Raw genomic sequence first — 15,186 nt, 5'->3', positions numbered from 1 at the left:
CAGAAATTAGAAAGTCTGTCTAAAGACTGGAAGCTCAGGAGAAGAGGGCAAAAGGATACCAGAGAGAAGTTACCCGTGGCCAGCTCTAGATGGTGAACATTTATAAGCAAACATGGCTTCTCAAACTGGCATCTCCTCTGGTGTTACTGGTTGAAAATTGGGTGTACAAATTTCCATTTTTAATCATCTTTTACTGTTATTATAAAGGTAATATACAGAGAGGTTACCGTTTTATAAGGCAGCTAATGAGTACATTACTTTTTGGACAATGTCACCCTTCCTTCGTTCTCTTCCAGTTTTTTCTTCCCATGCCCACCCACAAATTGTATAGTTCATTTTCTACATCATTTCTACTGAATACCAATGCCACACTTGTTTGTCCCATGTCCCTCCATTTCAGTTTGATGCATAAGGTTCTAAAATTGGTTTTAAGACATACACAGATGACAAATCTTGCAAAACCATATGACTCCCTGAAAGCTATCCATCTGGTATAGAATGTGCCTCTCTGGTCTTCTATGCTGAACCAGCCCTCACCCTGCTCTGCTATGCCTGTCAGGTGCCTGCATTCCTTTAGCTAACTTTGCCCAACATGAGCCCAGTTCTGAACTCTTCATCTATAACTATGGGGACCCAAGATGGCAGCCACCAAACCCGTGACTATGAATACAGGAAAAATGGCAGACTCAAATAGACTTATGCCAGAATATGAGAACATATCAAACTTCCGATCTCCAGTATGAAAGAAGCCTAAAATATTTCATTAGCTACTTCTTTTCTATTGATTATGCTTCTGAAATTACAATATGTTAGACAATCCATTTCATCTGCCTCCTTGTCATATAAAATTTAAAATTATATTTCATCACCTTTTTGACTGGGCAGCATGATTCTAAAATTGAAGGAAAGCAAAAAATACTTCTATCATTCTCCACCTTTTCCAGGGGAATCATATTAAAAAAATTTTTTTGACACATTGATGGTTGGGGTGAGGGATGCAGAACTTATAGAAAAGGATGACTGTGCTTGAGATTCAACTTGCTGACAGCCAAAACAAGTTCCAGCCTGCCCAGAAAAATCACAAAAGCCCAATTAATGGTGCTAACATCATTGTATTAACAGCTTTGTTTTTTTCGTCAAACATCCAAAAGATAAAAGCTTAAATGATTTCATTCTCATTGACTGAAAGCTAAAGAAAATGAAGACCTTAGAGTTAAAATTTGAAGGACTAAGTTTACTTCTTGCTCTCCCATCTCAATACCATTGAAAACCTTCTTACAAAAATACAGCAAGCCCACCTTCTTCATGGACTCACCACACAGTGTTTTAACCCAGCATGCCAAAAGAAAATAATAGCGTATAAAAATCTTAAAGAAAGAATACAAATCTTAAAATTTTACAAAACCCAACCTTTTATTTCGTGTGTGAACATTATACAGCTCAGTTGACTCAGAGAAATTCTTGGTCTATCCAGTGCTATCAGCTGTGTTTAAATCTTGTGTGACCTGCTGAGAGTCTCCTTGCCCTTCATTTTGAAAAAAAAAAAAAAAAAACACCTCCCCAAAAGCAAACAATACCCAGAAAGGCAAAGCAAAGGTTACTGTGCTTCGTGGAAGTGATAAAATGAACATTTTAGATTGCTTGAAAGGCAATGTGTATTTAGTGAAAGATGGGTGGTGGTGTGGGGAAAGTGAATCAGCACATACAATGTCGTTCTGAATGTTCTCCCTCTGTGGTCATCTCCTGGACTGAACCCGCAATCACCCACAGCAATGGCTGGGATTCGAATCTGTTCCAGTTGTTTAAAACAAGAAACCAAATTTTACAAAAAAAAAAAAAAATAGCAGCTGCCAAAACAACCAACAGCAACATCACCCCTAATGCCAGGTTGTAAAGATGGTCTGGACTCGGCCCTCTGGGCTGCGGCCCTCACCACTGGTACCTTCAGAATGTTGTTGATGACCATCTCATTACCACCTGCGTCCGCACCGCTTGGCGTTATTCGGGCCGAGTGTTATGCACTTACAAGGGGGTAGAGGAAAAAAAAAATCTACCTAAACTTCCTTTAATTTTCTTTGGATGAATCACGTGGGTACTGACTGGGTCTCCTGGCTTTGGGTAGATGAGACCAATCACAGGAATTGCTAATGGGGTTTCTATTGGCTGTGATGGATTTATTAGGCGCAATCACTTGATAAGTCAAGAGTGGTCCATTTTTGCTGCATTCATCTTTGTCTTTTGGGTTGGGGGGGTGGACACTGCTGACGGGGCGGCTCTGGGCTCCCCCCGCCGGGCCTTCCTCAAAGCGGCTGGCTGAGGAGCAAGTGCTGCAGGTGCTGACCCAGCACCATGATGTCACCACCAAGAGACTCCACAGAAGCACCCCACCACCACCACCACCACCACCACCCCCAACAAGCTACAGTGCAGAGCCCCATTCCTATATCACATAAACTATAATTTGGGTGCAACTGGCATGGTCCATAAAAATCCCAAGAGCTATTATTCATCAGATATAATGAGTCCTAGACCTTATATGTGACCTTCCTTATTTGGGGGGGGGGAAAAAGGAGGGGGGGGTCTCTGCAGAGATAAAGATGTCAAAATGAGACTATGCTAGATTCAGAGTGGAAAAGCAATGGCAGGTGTCCTCAAGGCCAAAGGCGGAGTGAACTGTGTGACTGGATGTGGTGGGTCAGCTTCCCACATCTATAATGGTGCACCCGAGATAATGAACACCTAAGGGAAAAGGGCCCTTTGGGGATGGATGGGTTTGGAAGACTTCGGACCCATCACTGACTGATCTTCACGTGCTGGGCCTGTGGCACAGCAACACATCCGGGCAGGAGCACCTACCCGCCCGCCCACGTCCAACGCATGCGCAATGCCACGACACACAGGTGCGCACGCGCACAGCCGCTCTCCCCGACTGCGCATGCGTTCCTCCACGGAGCTCCCGGCGCCTTTTGGTCTCCAGAGCGTCTCCGGTCAGCGTCGGCCCACGCTGGTTATCTTCGTTCGGTGTCCGTTGCTCTAACAACCCCCGTAGATGCAGTCATTTATGAGGGGGAGAGGTTGGGTGCAGGCTGGGAAGCGGCATCTTGCGGGGGGGGGGGGGGATTCCCCGCAGGGCTCCATGGTGGTGTAGGCCTCGAGCGCGTGCGCGCAGGGAAGGCTGGGAGAACTGCCCGCTGGCTCTCACGGAGGCGCATGCGCGCGCCGGAAATGCGTGCATGCGCACACAGCGCGGGCGGAACCCAACCCACCCCCCTCCATCCCTTCCTCTGGCTAGGCTGAGCCATGTGACCTGGGAACGCGTCAGCTTACTTTTTGTCCTCCGAGGAGAAGGCCGCATCTGTCATCCGTGAGCCCTTTAACGTGCCTGGGGCCGTGCGCATGCGCGCTGGCTGGTTGCCTTGCTGCTTGCTCCTGGCGAGGACCTGGAGGCTTGGCTCGGGCAGGCGAGGTAAAGGACTGCATGTTCCTAAAAGCATCTTCTTCTTTTTCAAAAAGAAGCTGGATCCATCTCCATATCCCTCCTCTCCCCCTCCCCCACCCCACCCCACCCCCCCCCCGGCCATAATTGCCTCCTCCTAAAGGAATTAAAAATGCAGATCTAATATTCTGATTTGCATAATGGGATCTCCTCTTGGCAGCTGGATCGATACAGGGCGCCCCCACCCCCACCCCCCTGCTGTCGCGTGAGACCGTGGGAAATTCCTCTGACTTGGAAATGCAGCCACGAGACAGACAGACAGACAGACAGACACACACACACACACACACACACACACACACACACACACGTTGCAAACCCGAGGTCCAAAAGCCCGGGCTTGGAGGCCCCCAGCTTAGCCCTGTATCTCCCCGGGTCACCCTCAGCAAGTCACCAAGCCGCCGTGTGCCTCAGTTTCCTCTTCGGCCTAGCCTCGAATTAATTCTGCTTCGACAGTAGGAAAGATCGCGCTCTGGGTGGCGTGGGTGATGACACCAATTAGTTTGACTGAAGTCAGGGGCGTCCTTACTACGTCCGGGCAATATGCCAATTAGCAATAGAAACATCATAATTAACACTTATCACCAAAGCAAACTACATTTCCACTGAGAAGCGCCCTTCTAATCGTTTCTCTCCATGCCCTACATGTTTTTTTTTTGAGGCTGAATTTATTTCTTTTTCCAAGTTTCGAATCCTATACTGTGTCATCCAAAATGACAATCATTCCTTTTATCGGCTTACCCAACAGATAAAAAGCGAGCACTTGTGCAAATCATTCAGCAATCATAAAATTTCCTTAAATAGAATGTAGTCGTTTGGAGGTAAGAAACATTGTGTTCCCCATAAATCTGATTTATTTTAGGGAAACTAATTTCAGAGAGTCAAGCAAGCCAATGATGGAACTCTGGTGAAGAATAATTTTCTAAATATATGACAGTCCCATGGGAAAATTTAGTGTGTAACTTACTTGTCTTTATAGAAAGCATTCCATATGTAACTCCCTTGTAATTATAGTAAGATTTCTTAATTATATAGGCCTTTGCACTTTACTCAATTGAAAATTATCCATGAGGAATGAAGTATTCCGTAAGAGTATACAGACATATTTCTTTTTTTTTTTTTTTTTGGCCAGTCCTGGGCCTTGGACTCAGGGCCTGAGCACTGTCCCTGGCTTCTTCCCGCTCAAGGCTAGCACTCTGCCACTTGAGCCACAACGCCACTTCTGGCCGTTTTCTGCATATGTGGTGCTGGGGAATCGAACCTAGGGCCTCGTGTATCCGAGGCAGGCACTCTTGCCACTAGGCTATATCCCCAGCCCCAGACATATTTCTTAATTGTTAACACAGTGACCCGAGGAATTGATGAGATTAGGATTATTATCCCAGAAGAGGAAACCACGACTTTAAGATGAGCTAGAGACATCCTAGAAATTGTGGCAGGATATTGGAGGATTATTCAAAAAAAACAGCAAGAATGAGCAGAGTTCTTGAAAACTAGAGACAAGCAACAGGGCCGGCTTTTAAAAGATCGAGAGAGAAGGCTTGCGGGCCAAAGACAGGGACAGAGAGGAAGGAAAGGAAGGGGTGTTCCGTGAAAGGCAGACCAAAGATTTCATATTGATCCTTGGCAGAATAGGGGAACTAATGACTGTCGGTTGATCCGTGAGCTTGAGGACAAGAAGACAGCGACTGCCAAGAGGCTAGCTGTCCCTCCACCAGTCACCCTGATCTAATCTTGTTTCCTCTCCCCATAGGGTTGTTAGGCCAGGTGATGGGTGGGTCTGGATTTCAGCAAGACACTTGACAGAGCTGTTCAGGAGATGCCTGTGGACACGAAGGAACGGCAGGGATGGGACAGAGCACCGTTAAGTGGATTTGTAACTGGCTGAGCAAGGATATCTCAAGAGTTGATGAATAGAGTGATGTCAGCCTGAGAGGAAGTCAGGCTTGGGCGACCAGGCTCTGCCTTTGGTCGTGTCCTGTGGGACAAGCTCACAGGAAGCTGGGAGAGTCACAGAGCATGGGCTTGTCAGAACACTGACTGCCATCAGTATGGAAGGGATTGGTGACCTGTTAAGCAAAAGAACCAGAATGCTTTGAGGTGAGGGAGGCATACAAGTAGAGAGAGGGAAAGTGGGCAGGTACAGTTGTAATAATCAATGGACATAGGTGGAAACTTGAGGGGAGGGGAGGAGTGATGTTGGGATAGGTAAGGAGAATGGCGTGAGGGATGACACTCATCAAGATGTGTGGTACAAATAAATTCACATGTGGAAATCTGTGTAACTACTTAAAGATAATTTAAAAAATAAATGTAAAGAAATGTCGTCTAAAAAAAAAACAGAATGCTAAAGGCTTCCACCAAAAAGAAATGCAATAGAGATGAACGTGATGTCCTTTCATTGATTCCAAAATAAATAACAAGGAAGATAAGTTTTGGCTGAGGAGCAGTCTATGGGAAGAACTGCCTTGGGCAACGGTGCCCCCACCATCACAAGCTGTAGACAATAGCAAGGGTTTGGGGGCGGAGCCCACGCTAAAGGCAACTTGGATCCCACTACCTATTGGGTGGATAGCCTTGGGTGAAGTCAAGCACTGCCTTGCAAAGTCCACTTGAGCAACTTTGGGTGCGGGGGGTGAGGGGTGGCAAAGTACAATGAAAGATAAGGAGACTTGTAGGAATGGCTGATAGTTGTTAGGATTAGGATATAGTCTGATTTACCGTCCCCCTTCCCCCAGGGAACTTTGTGTGCTGGAATTTAATCCCCATTGTGAAGTACTGAAGGTGGAAACTTAAAATGAGTATGCCATTTGCAGATGATTAAAATTAGATAAGTAATCAGGATGAACCAACCTCCCCATCCCCCACCCCCACCACGCTTTCATCCCAGGAGACATACATATGAGCACTCCCCCATCTACTGCCATGGGGTTCTCTGGGCTGCGAGCAAGAAGGCCACCACCGGATGCCTTTGCATGGCCTGAACTGAGCAAACATGAACTTCTTTTCTATTTGTGTGGTTTCAGTTTGCTTTTGGTTGTTGTTTTGTTTGTTGAGCTGGGTTTTATTGGGATGTGATCCCACTATGTGCCAACTCCGGCCTCGAACTTGCCCTCCTCCTCCCTTTACCTCCTGATGCTGTGATTCTAGGCCATGCCTCCATGGTAGGCTTTACATCTGTTTTCCTTATAAAATAGCAAGCTCTGGTCCTTTGCTATGAAATAACAACAACAAAAAAAAAAAAAACAGACTAACACAATAACACTTAGCTTGGGACTCACAGGCTGGACCCTTGGGGAAGCATTTCTTTTTTCCAGAGTGAGACATTCATTCCATGTGATTCTACAGAACCACATGCCTTTGATGTGTACTGATGTATTAAGAAGAGAATCACATACACCAAGCTTGCTGATTAAACCCAAGACCCAAGCCTGGTCAGTGCAGGCTTCAAGGTTCTCCATATATACCAAGGAAAATAAAAATGACCACAACACAGCATGGTGCTTGAAGAGTTTAAATCTAAAGACATGTAAGTAATTGATTTTAAGTAGAAGATGAAATGAAATATATTATGACAGAGGCATGCAAAATACTTAAAGGATAAAGGATAACAATTTAAGTTGGATTGGATGCTGATCAAGAAAGGTTTCACAGAGCAGGCACAATTTAACTTTGCACGTATACCGGGTTTCCAGCCCCCAGGCAGCCGGGTGCCGCCCCTGCATCTTCCTCCGTACGCCATCTTGTCTATGCGGTTATTCAGAAGAGCCTTGTGATCTCTGCCCACACCTGCCATCTGGACAATCTAGAACTTCGTGTCCCACCTTCCCTCTTGCCTTCATTGTTGTGAGAGGCAAGCCTCCCATTCTTCTGTGTCCCAGCCGTGCCCTCTTTCACATGTCAACATAATCTCTGCCCAGGAGCGGCAATCAACCTTACCCTGGCTGCATTAGGGGAGCAGCTCATAGCCTGATCACAACAATGCCATCCCACACTGGTCCCTGGCTGCTGGGAGAAATCGGGACCTCACCCAGGGATAATAAGGGGATTATACAGCGTAACCATGAGGTTACCTTAAGGTCTGTCTGTCATGTCAAACAAGAGTCAGTTAGACATCTGAAAACAGATGTGCAGCCAGTAGGAAGGAAGAAGGGGGCAGGCCAGAATAGGACTTCGTGACCTAGGGAAAGCCCTTGTCATGCCTTTGCGTTTCTCTCTGCTCAGTCCTGAAAAAGGAACAGTCCTGGAGCAGGGGATCAGTTTAGACCCCAGATAGGCCCTTCCAGGACTTGGTCAGTTCCTGGTCATAAAGGTCACCTGACCATCTACGTAGGAGTGAGCGCCTCCTACATCACTGTGAGATCAGGGAACACCCTCAGCCAACAAGGCTGACCTCTCCTTTTCTGGTTTGGGAGAGATGGTGCTAATGCCCCCTCAGGATGCTGGTATACCCCATCGCCGTGGCTCACCCCACTGGGATTCACTAGCATTGGCCACGATGTAGGCCCCTGAGCCTGTGGTCACGAAATTGCGCCCATCTGCTTCTATGGGAGAATTTCTGGACAGGACCAGCTGCTTAGAGGTGCAGTTTATTTCCAGCAGTGGAAACCTTGCATTCACACAGAGCTTATCACCTGTCACCAGTGCCTCTCCCTCAGCTTTGTTATAATGCCAGGTGTCACCTCTCTTGAGAACCAAATGTTTAAAAATTAGTTGTCCAATCAGTTGCTCCACACAGAAATCCTGGTCTATGTAGTTCTTCTTCAGACACACCCTGGTGGCAAGTGTACACCAGAGCACTAGCAGTCGCCTCACAACCAGGATGCTAAAGAAGGGATGACTGAGAAAGGAAGAGCCCCAGGGTCCTCTAATCTCCTTCAAGGACACTCTCCCAATGATGTAAGCCGGTCACATAGACCCCCCTGTGAATCCTAAAGTGTTGCTATGCCTCCTAACAGTACCAAGCAGAGGAAAGATTCCAGACGCAACCCACAGAATTTGTGTTTGTTTCTTTCCCCATCAAGAAGTGGCTTGATCTTCCATCTGCCTCGTTCTTGTAACTTGTTTAGACAAAAGAATGCAGTGAAAGTGAAGGTATGTCTATTTGGGGGCCTAGGTATCAAGAGCCCTTTCCGGCTCCCAACTGCCTGCCTCTTTGAACAACTTTCATCTCCATGGCGACCAGGCTAGAACATGAGAGAGCACAAGGAGCAGAGACCACCCCCTCAGTCTGATGTCACTACAGACGCAGGAGTAAACCCCACTGAGCTAAGATTGCCACCCAGCTAAGCGGAGCCCCAATTGCTAACCCAGAGTCTCAAAAGCAGCTACTGCTTCAAGCCACTCCATTGTGAGGCAGTTTGTTACCCGGTGAGAGCTAACCAGTACACGCTCCACGGTTGATCGGCATAACCGCCCACATTGCCAGTGTCATAGGTGCTGCTCCCTGGCTCATTTCCAATGTCCACCTTCATTTCTTCCTTCACTTGATCTTTTGAAACCAGTCTCTCGCACCACAAGGTTTGACACCTAAAACTGAACTAGAAGGTAAAGGCCTTAGGGGATGGATTGAGTTGCTATCTGTTTCTCTCTCACAAAAGCCCTTGCAAAGCATATTCCTTTTATTTCATCGTTGGATGGTTGCCTCCACTAACTTTGTTTCATATGCTTACATTCTCCCAAAGAGCCACCACAGCATTGATTGCGACCTGTGATTGCCAGTGAAATATTAAACCCTATTGATTTGAAATTCAGGATCCGTTGCACATTGAATATTCTGCATATTCTGAAGATGGGCAATTTTATTTCTCCAGGTCGAAGAGCAATCGCAGCTCCACAATTTGAGATTTCTTTTGATGTAGTCCTTCAAATTTGCTTTCTGTTTTGTCTTCCCGCCACCCCCTCCCTGCCCCCCGCAAATTATGTAATGTGCTAAGTTGCTCTTCCAAATGAACCATTCATTTTTTTCTTGCTAGGATGAATGCCACTGGAAAAAATAACATATATTCCCTCTATTTTCTATCCATGAATTACTGTCATTGGGATTCCCCCCACATCCCCAAACATCAACAAAAATCTCACTGGCTATAAATAAAGATAATGTATTTTGGAGAAGTCAATAGAAATCACTTTTATTTTAATGCTCAGGTTTTGCTATATCACCGAGAACATAGCACTGTGGCTCGCACTCCCACAAGCCTGAAATTCACTCCCGTGCCACTGAACTAAAATACTCTCAGGAAATATACCTGCATACTGCTGAAATTAAAAAAAAAAAATCTGTCAGGATATCTCAAGTCTGGGGATCTGCACCAGACTGGCTAATAGTCAAGTTCCCCTGGAAATGCAAAAGCATTCATTGCAACCATCAACTGCCTATGTGCCTCAAGTCCTCCATCCCCAGCTGCAGTGTCCTTCAACTTCCCCAAAGTGAAGCACTTAAAGTGGAAGTCTTCCCTTAGTAGACACTCTTCTATATCACAGCTGAACTCCACTTTCTCAATGGTTGCCCTGGTATGTTCTAAATATGCACAGAGTGTCTCCTCTCCTGGCGACATCCACTGCTCAGAGTCACCCCCTCCCCTGTCCCTTCTCCAGATCACCCCCACCCCCTGTAGAAGCACCACAACCCTAAGCTTTAGTCATCTTTTCCTCTGCCCCCATACCCCAACCACACCAGCCCAGCCTTGCTGGGCTGACGTCTGCAAGTCACTGCAGGTAGAGATGGGAGCCACAGAGCTTGAGGTTGTAGAGCTAGGCACTTGAGGAGGAACCCTATTGAACTTGGCTTCTCTAAGGGGTCTGCAAGTCAAACTGAGGTGTTCCCTACTGTGCAAGTCTCTCTGTCAACATGTGTATATAATTAAAACAAAACCTCCCTGACCTAGAATGTAGCTCCAAGTACAAGCGCTTGCCTTGCAGATGTGAGGCCCTGGGTCTGATCCCTAATACAAGGCAAGGGGAAAGGAAAGGGGAAGGGGGAGGGAGAGGAAAGGTAAAGAAAGGGGAGGGGAAAGGGAAGAGGAAAGGGAAAGAGAAGGAAAAGAGGAAGAGATAAAGGAAAGGGGAAGGGAAGGAGGAGGGGAAGGATAAGGGGGAGGGGAAGGGGCAACGGAAAGGGAAGGAGGAGGAGAACAGGAAGGGAAGAAGGGGAGAGAAGGCTCCCAGGGTTGTCCCCCGCTTATTAAGTAGTCTCAATGAACTTGTGTGGGACAGTACTCATCCCAGCATGATCATGCCACAGAAAACGTCCTTGACGGTTCCATAAGGGACGGAGGAGGTGGAAGCTCCGGAGACGTGGCTCGACCCCATGAGCACATCAAGGCAGCACTGCTGACGCGGATGGGTGGCAGGGCAGCTTCGCATCCCGAGGACCGCACGCAGGGGGCGGCCATCAGTTACTGAACCAAGACCTGACGGGTGGAAACGAAGCGCCAAGGGATGCGCGTCGGGCTGCAAAGTTAAGTCGGTTTCCTACGCAGGAACTTGCTCCCCGTGCAGGCACCAGTGACGTCTCGTGTTGGGGGTGCACGCTGCCCTTCCCCCCCAGCCCTGGGGCCGTGTGGGAGGGAGCCCCGCCCACCTTCCGGCCTGGACCGGAAGAGAAGCAAGTGGTCCCGCCTCTCCGCTCGGAGGCCCGGCCCTTGGGGGATTGTAATCCCCGCCCATAGAGGAAGTTCATGACGTCACCATGACGGACACGGTCTTTAGCCTATGGCTGACCCACCCTTTGGCCAGTCCCCCTCCTTTCCCGCCATTACCGCTATATAAACACCCCCCCTAATTAAATCCTGTGAGACTCGTGGACCATTGAATATGTCTCCCCGATGCCTCTGTCTGCCACCGTTCCTGACACGTGAGGGGACCAGGGAGGGAGGTCTCGGCAACCTTTCCACGAGAACACGCTCTGTTCCTTCCGTGGGCGGGAGGCTAAAGCTGAGTGTTCTTTCATAGTTTGGAATTTGGGCATCTCCTCTGGAGCGGTGGGGAGAGGGGTGGCGAACCCCGACAGTTTAACTCAAGCTGATCCACGCAAACGCCTGTATCAAAGCAAAACAGAACTTAGGCAAACTCACAATGGACGACCATGTAATGTGCAGGGGGTGGGGGGCAGAGCATGGAAGGTGTCTGTGTGACTAGAGCCAATGAAATAGTACCTCTTCCGTTCTTCCGCCTGTGTTGGTACAAACACCCAGTGCCCACAACCCAGGGGATCTTGAACCATTTCTGGGTGGGGCTGCCAGATTGATTAACTGATGGATTGATTTGTAAATTGCTAAATGAAGTCTTCAAGATGCTGTTGGGTTTTGTTGTTTTGTGGGGGGTTTTTTTAGTGCTGGTACTGCTGCTTATACTCAGAGCCTGGACACTGTCCCTCGGTTTGTTTTTTTCACTTGAGGTTGGCCCTCTACCACTTGAGCCACACACGGATCGACTTTTGGCTGGTTAACTGGAGATCAGAGGCTGATGGAGTTTCCTGCCCAGAATGGCTTCCATCTTCAGTCTTCAGATGTCAGCTTCCTGAGGATCTAGGATTATAGGTGTGAGTTCGTCAGTGCCTAACCGTCAGTCTAACTTTTTAGCAACCAGGTCTGCACAAAGCAGGAACCTATCCTGTGGGGTAGGTGCCAGGAAGTAGGAATTCTACCAAAGGGAGTCATTCGGGTCACGGGTTCTGGTTTGCAGCTAAGCAGGCCTTTGAGGACTAATCTTATCTGACTTTGATCATGCCAGGAAATCTGACCTTCTGTTTAACCTTCCCATAGACATAAGGCTAGGGAAGAACTCTCCAGAAGGTGCAAACATGATGTGTGAGGGTACACACACACCAGCAGTTCTGTGCACATTTTAGGCAGATGTTCAGGGCCCTGGAATGTTTTTCTTCATGTCCTCCTCTGCATCTGCATCCAGGAAGTCTTGCTCCAGAACTTCCTTCCCTAAGTGACTGAAGTCATCCCTGATGGATGAAAATTAGTTTGGGGGCAGGGCAAAAAGGTCTTTCTATGCCTGCAACACAGGTGTATATATGGCAGGTGAACAGATTTGTATCTGTGTTGTTATCAGGTCACTGGAGGCTGTTAACAAAGCAAGGGGTTACCCAACAGAGCTCTGCAGGAAGTTGGAGAAACACCAGTCCAGTCCAGTCCACAGCAGTTCCTGATCAAAACAGAAGGAAGAAAGCAATAGTACTCTATGTCTTGTCCTGACTGGTGGTGATGTGATGTTTGCTTCTGCAAATCCATGAGGACATGCTACAGATCTGCACGCTGCACTGAATTCACTGCATGCTCTACCAAAAATCAAAACACATCAACAACTAGAAGTCTAGAAGTCTGGAGTTCTAACACCTCTAACTGAAGATGCCACCATGGAAAGCGCACAGACTCCAGGAAGTCTCTGTGAGAGATGATACCAATTCCTCCTTTGCACAGGGTAGGATGGCAGCTAAATAACACCCCAAAGATTCAGAACACCCATCTGAAAAATGGGTTAACAACGCAGTCCACATCAAAGAGGCAAGGTGAGATGACATGAGGGTTTTTTTTATACATGTATAGTACTTAGAACAGGGTAGGAAACAGCAAGAGTGATCAAAGTTTTGCCATCCTGGTTTTCCTGCAGATCTTTCTACCTTGTCTTCACTCCCCACCCCACCCCCTCCTCAACTTTAAATTTCTGGAAAACAAGAGGACAGGAGGAAAACCACCGTGGTTTTCTCCCCCACAGGCCTCCGTGTGGCATGCAATAGAAGCTCGCAGCTCCATGTGTTGTGGTTGAAGTTGTGGAATCATTTACTTTCTTTGTGGCATTTTGATACAGTTCAGAATTATCGATCTTGGTTTCCGGGGAACAATATGGTTACATATTAGATACTCTCAGACCAAATTTTGTTTTCTCCTATAGAGATTAGATAAGCGGTCAGAGCCTTGGTCTTGACGGAGAGCAATGGCCAGCAAGGAGTTGGGAGCCAGGGTTTCTCATTCCACCTTGATTCCCACCGAGCCCTTGGTTTCCCCCATCGACACGATGCCAAAGCTGGACTAGATGACCTCTGAGGAGGTCCTTCCCATGTGGTTAATTCTCAGTAATAATTACCGGAATAATCCACAGTCGAGGTAAACCAGGCATGAGCCAAATGGTTAAGAATTACAAGCTCCTTTCAGCCTTTAGAACAGAAATAATCTCAAACTCTCTAGTTCACAGATGGGAAAACTGAGCCACAGAGGATCTGCCAGGGGCCAGTAGTAGAATCCGCATATGTGTTCTTAACCATTACCCCTCAACCTTCGTTGGGTTCTAAGATGCCAAAACACATTTGCTGTGCTTCCTCAGAACTGTCTGTATTGCCCACCTATGGCACCCCTAAAGTAGTCCCTCAGCTCACCCTGCAAGAGGCAACCCCAAGTCCACCCTTTCCCAGAGCCCCTCTGGGTGTTAGCACCAAGTCTCACTGCAACTGTGCATCTCCACTCTGGGCTCCATGTCACGCCGTGGCACAACAAGTCATCCCAGCCTAGCAAGACCACCCCCAGAGTCCGATAGATGTGATCCCACGGCCGTCTAACACTGTCTCACCGGTCCAGCCAGAAGGAGGTGAGGGGAGAGCGGGAGGAAGGCTGGCCGCGTTGGGCTCACCGTGGTGGGACAGGATGGGTGGCACCCTGGTGAACAAGAGGAGGACACCGGTGTGAGGCCCCAGCACCAGACATGTACCCCGTTACCATGGTAACAGCCCCCCAGTAGCCACCCTGGAAGAGTGATGCATCATTAGCAATGTCATTTCCATGTCTACCTTTCTGAATTATTGATGACCCCGCCTGCCCTCTGTTGTGCTGACCATAGACACTGACCCTGTCCCTAGAGGGGGCAGGGGCACAGCAGATGGACTCAGAGCCCCGGATTGAAATTCCATCAGGTCTCCAGATCAATGGAAATCCTTTATGCAGTGACAGTGATGCAGACCGAGTCCTCCCTCCACTTCATTCCAGAGGCTCGGTGGAAATGCCATTTCTGTTCTAACCCCCAAACACTGGCCAAAGGCTCACCCACCACATCTACTATCTCCAGGGAGCAGGCCATTCCCTGCCGGCTGTAGCTACGAGCACCATCTCCTGACCTCAGCCAACTGCCTGGGAGCAGAACCGAGATTTACAACAGGAGTCCTACAAAACAAAAAACACAACTGTAATCCAAGTTATTTGGGAGGCAGAGCTAGGAAGAACACAGTTTGAGATGATCCTAGGCCACAAAAAATAAGAATATGACCTAATCTCAAAGAACAAGCTGGGTGTGGTGATTCACACCCATAATCCCAGCTATACGGGAAGCACAGGTAGGAGAATCAGTCTAAGGATGGGGAGGGGGGAGGGGGGAACACAAAAGTCTATCTGAAAAATAACTAAAGCCAAAAAGACTGGTGGCATGGTTCAAGTGGTAGGGCGGCTTAGCAATCTCAATACCTTTAGTTCAAACCAGAAAGAAATAAAAACATAAAGTCTATTTCTGACTTTGTCACCTTGAATATCTGAATCACACTTATGCTCAAAGTGCTTGGACCTTACTCTTATCTGAAGTTCTATGTGAATTTTCCCATTGGTTGCAGATTTCTCTGTGTGTGTGTGTGTGTGTGTGTGTGTGTGTGTGTGTGTGTGTCTCCTTCCCTCCTCCCCACCCTCAAGAAATAACATGGC

Source organism: Perognathus longimembris, chromosome 5 (assembly GCF_023159225.1).
Source record: "Perognathus longimembris pacificus isolate PPM17 chromosome 5, ASM2315922v1, whole genome shotgun sequence".
Taxonomy (NCBI): domain Eukaryota; kingdom Metazoa; phylum Chordata; class Mammalia; order Rodentia; family Heteromyidae; genus Perognathus; species Perognathus longimembris.
The sequence above is the reverse complement of the archived record's forward strand: the minus strand, read 5'-3'. Positions refer to the sequence as shown.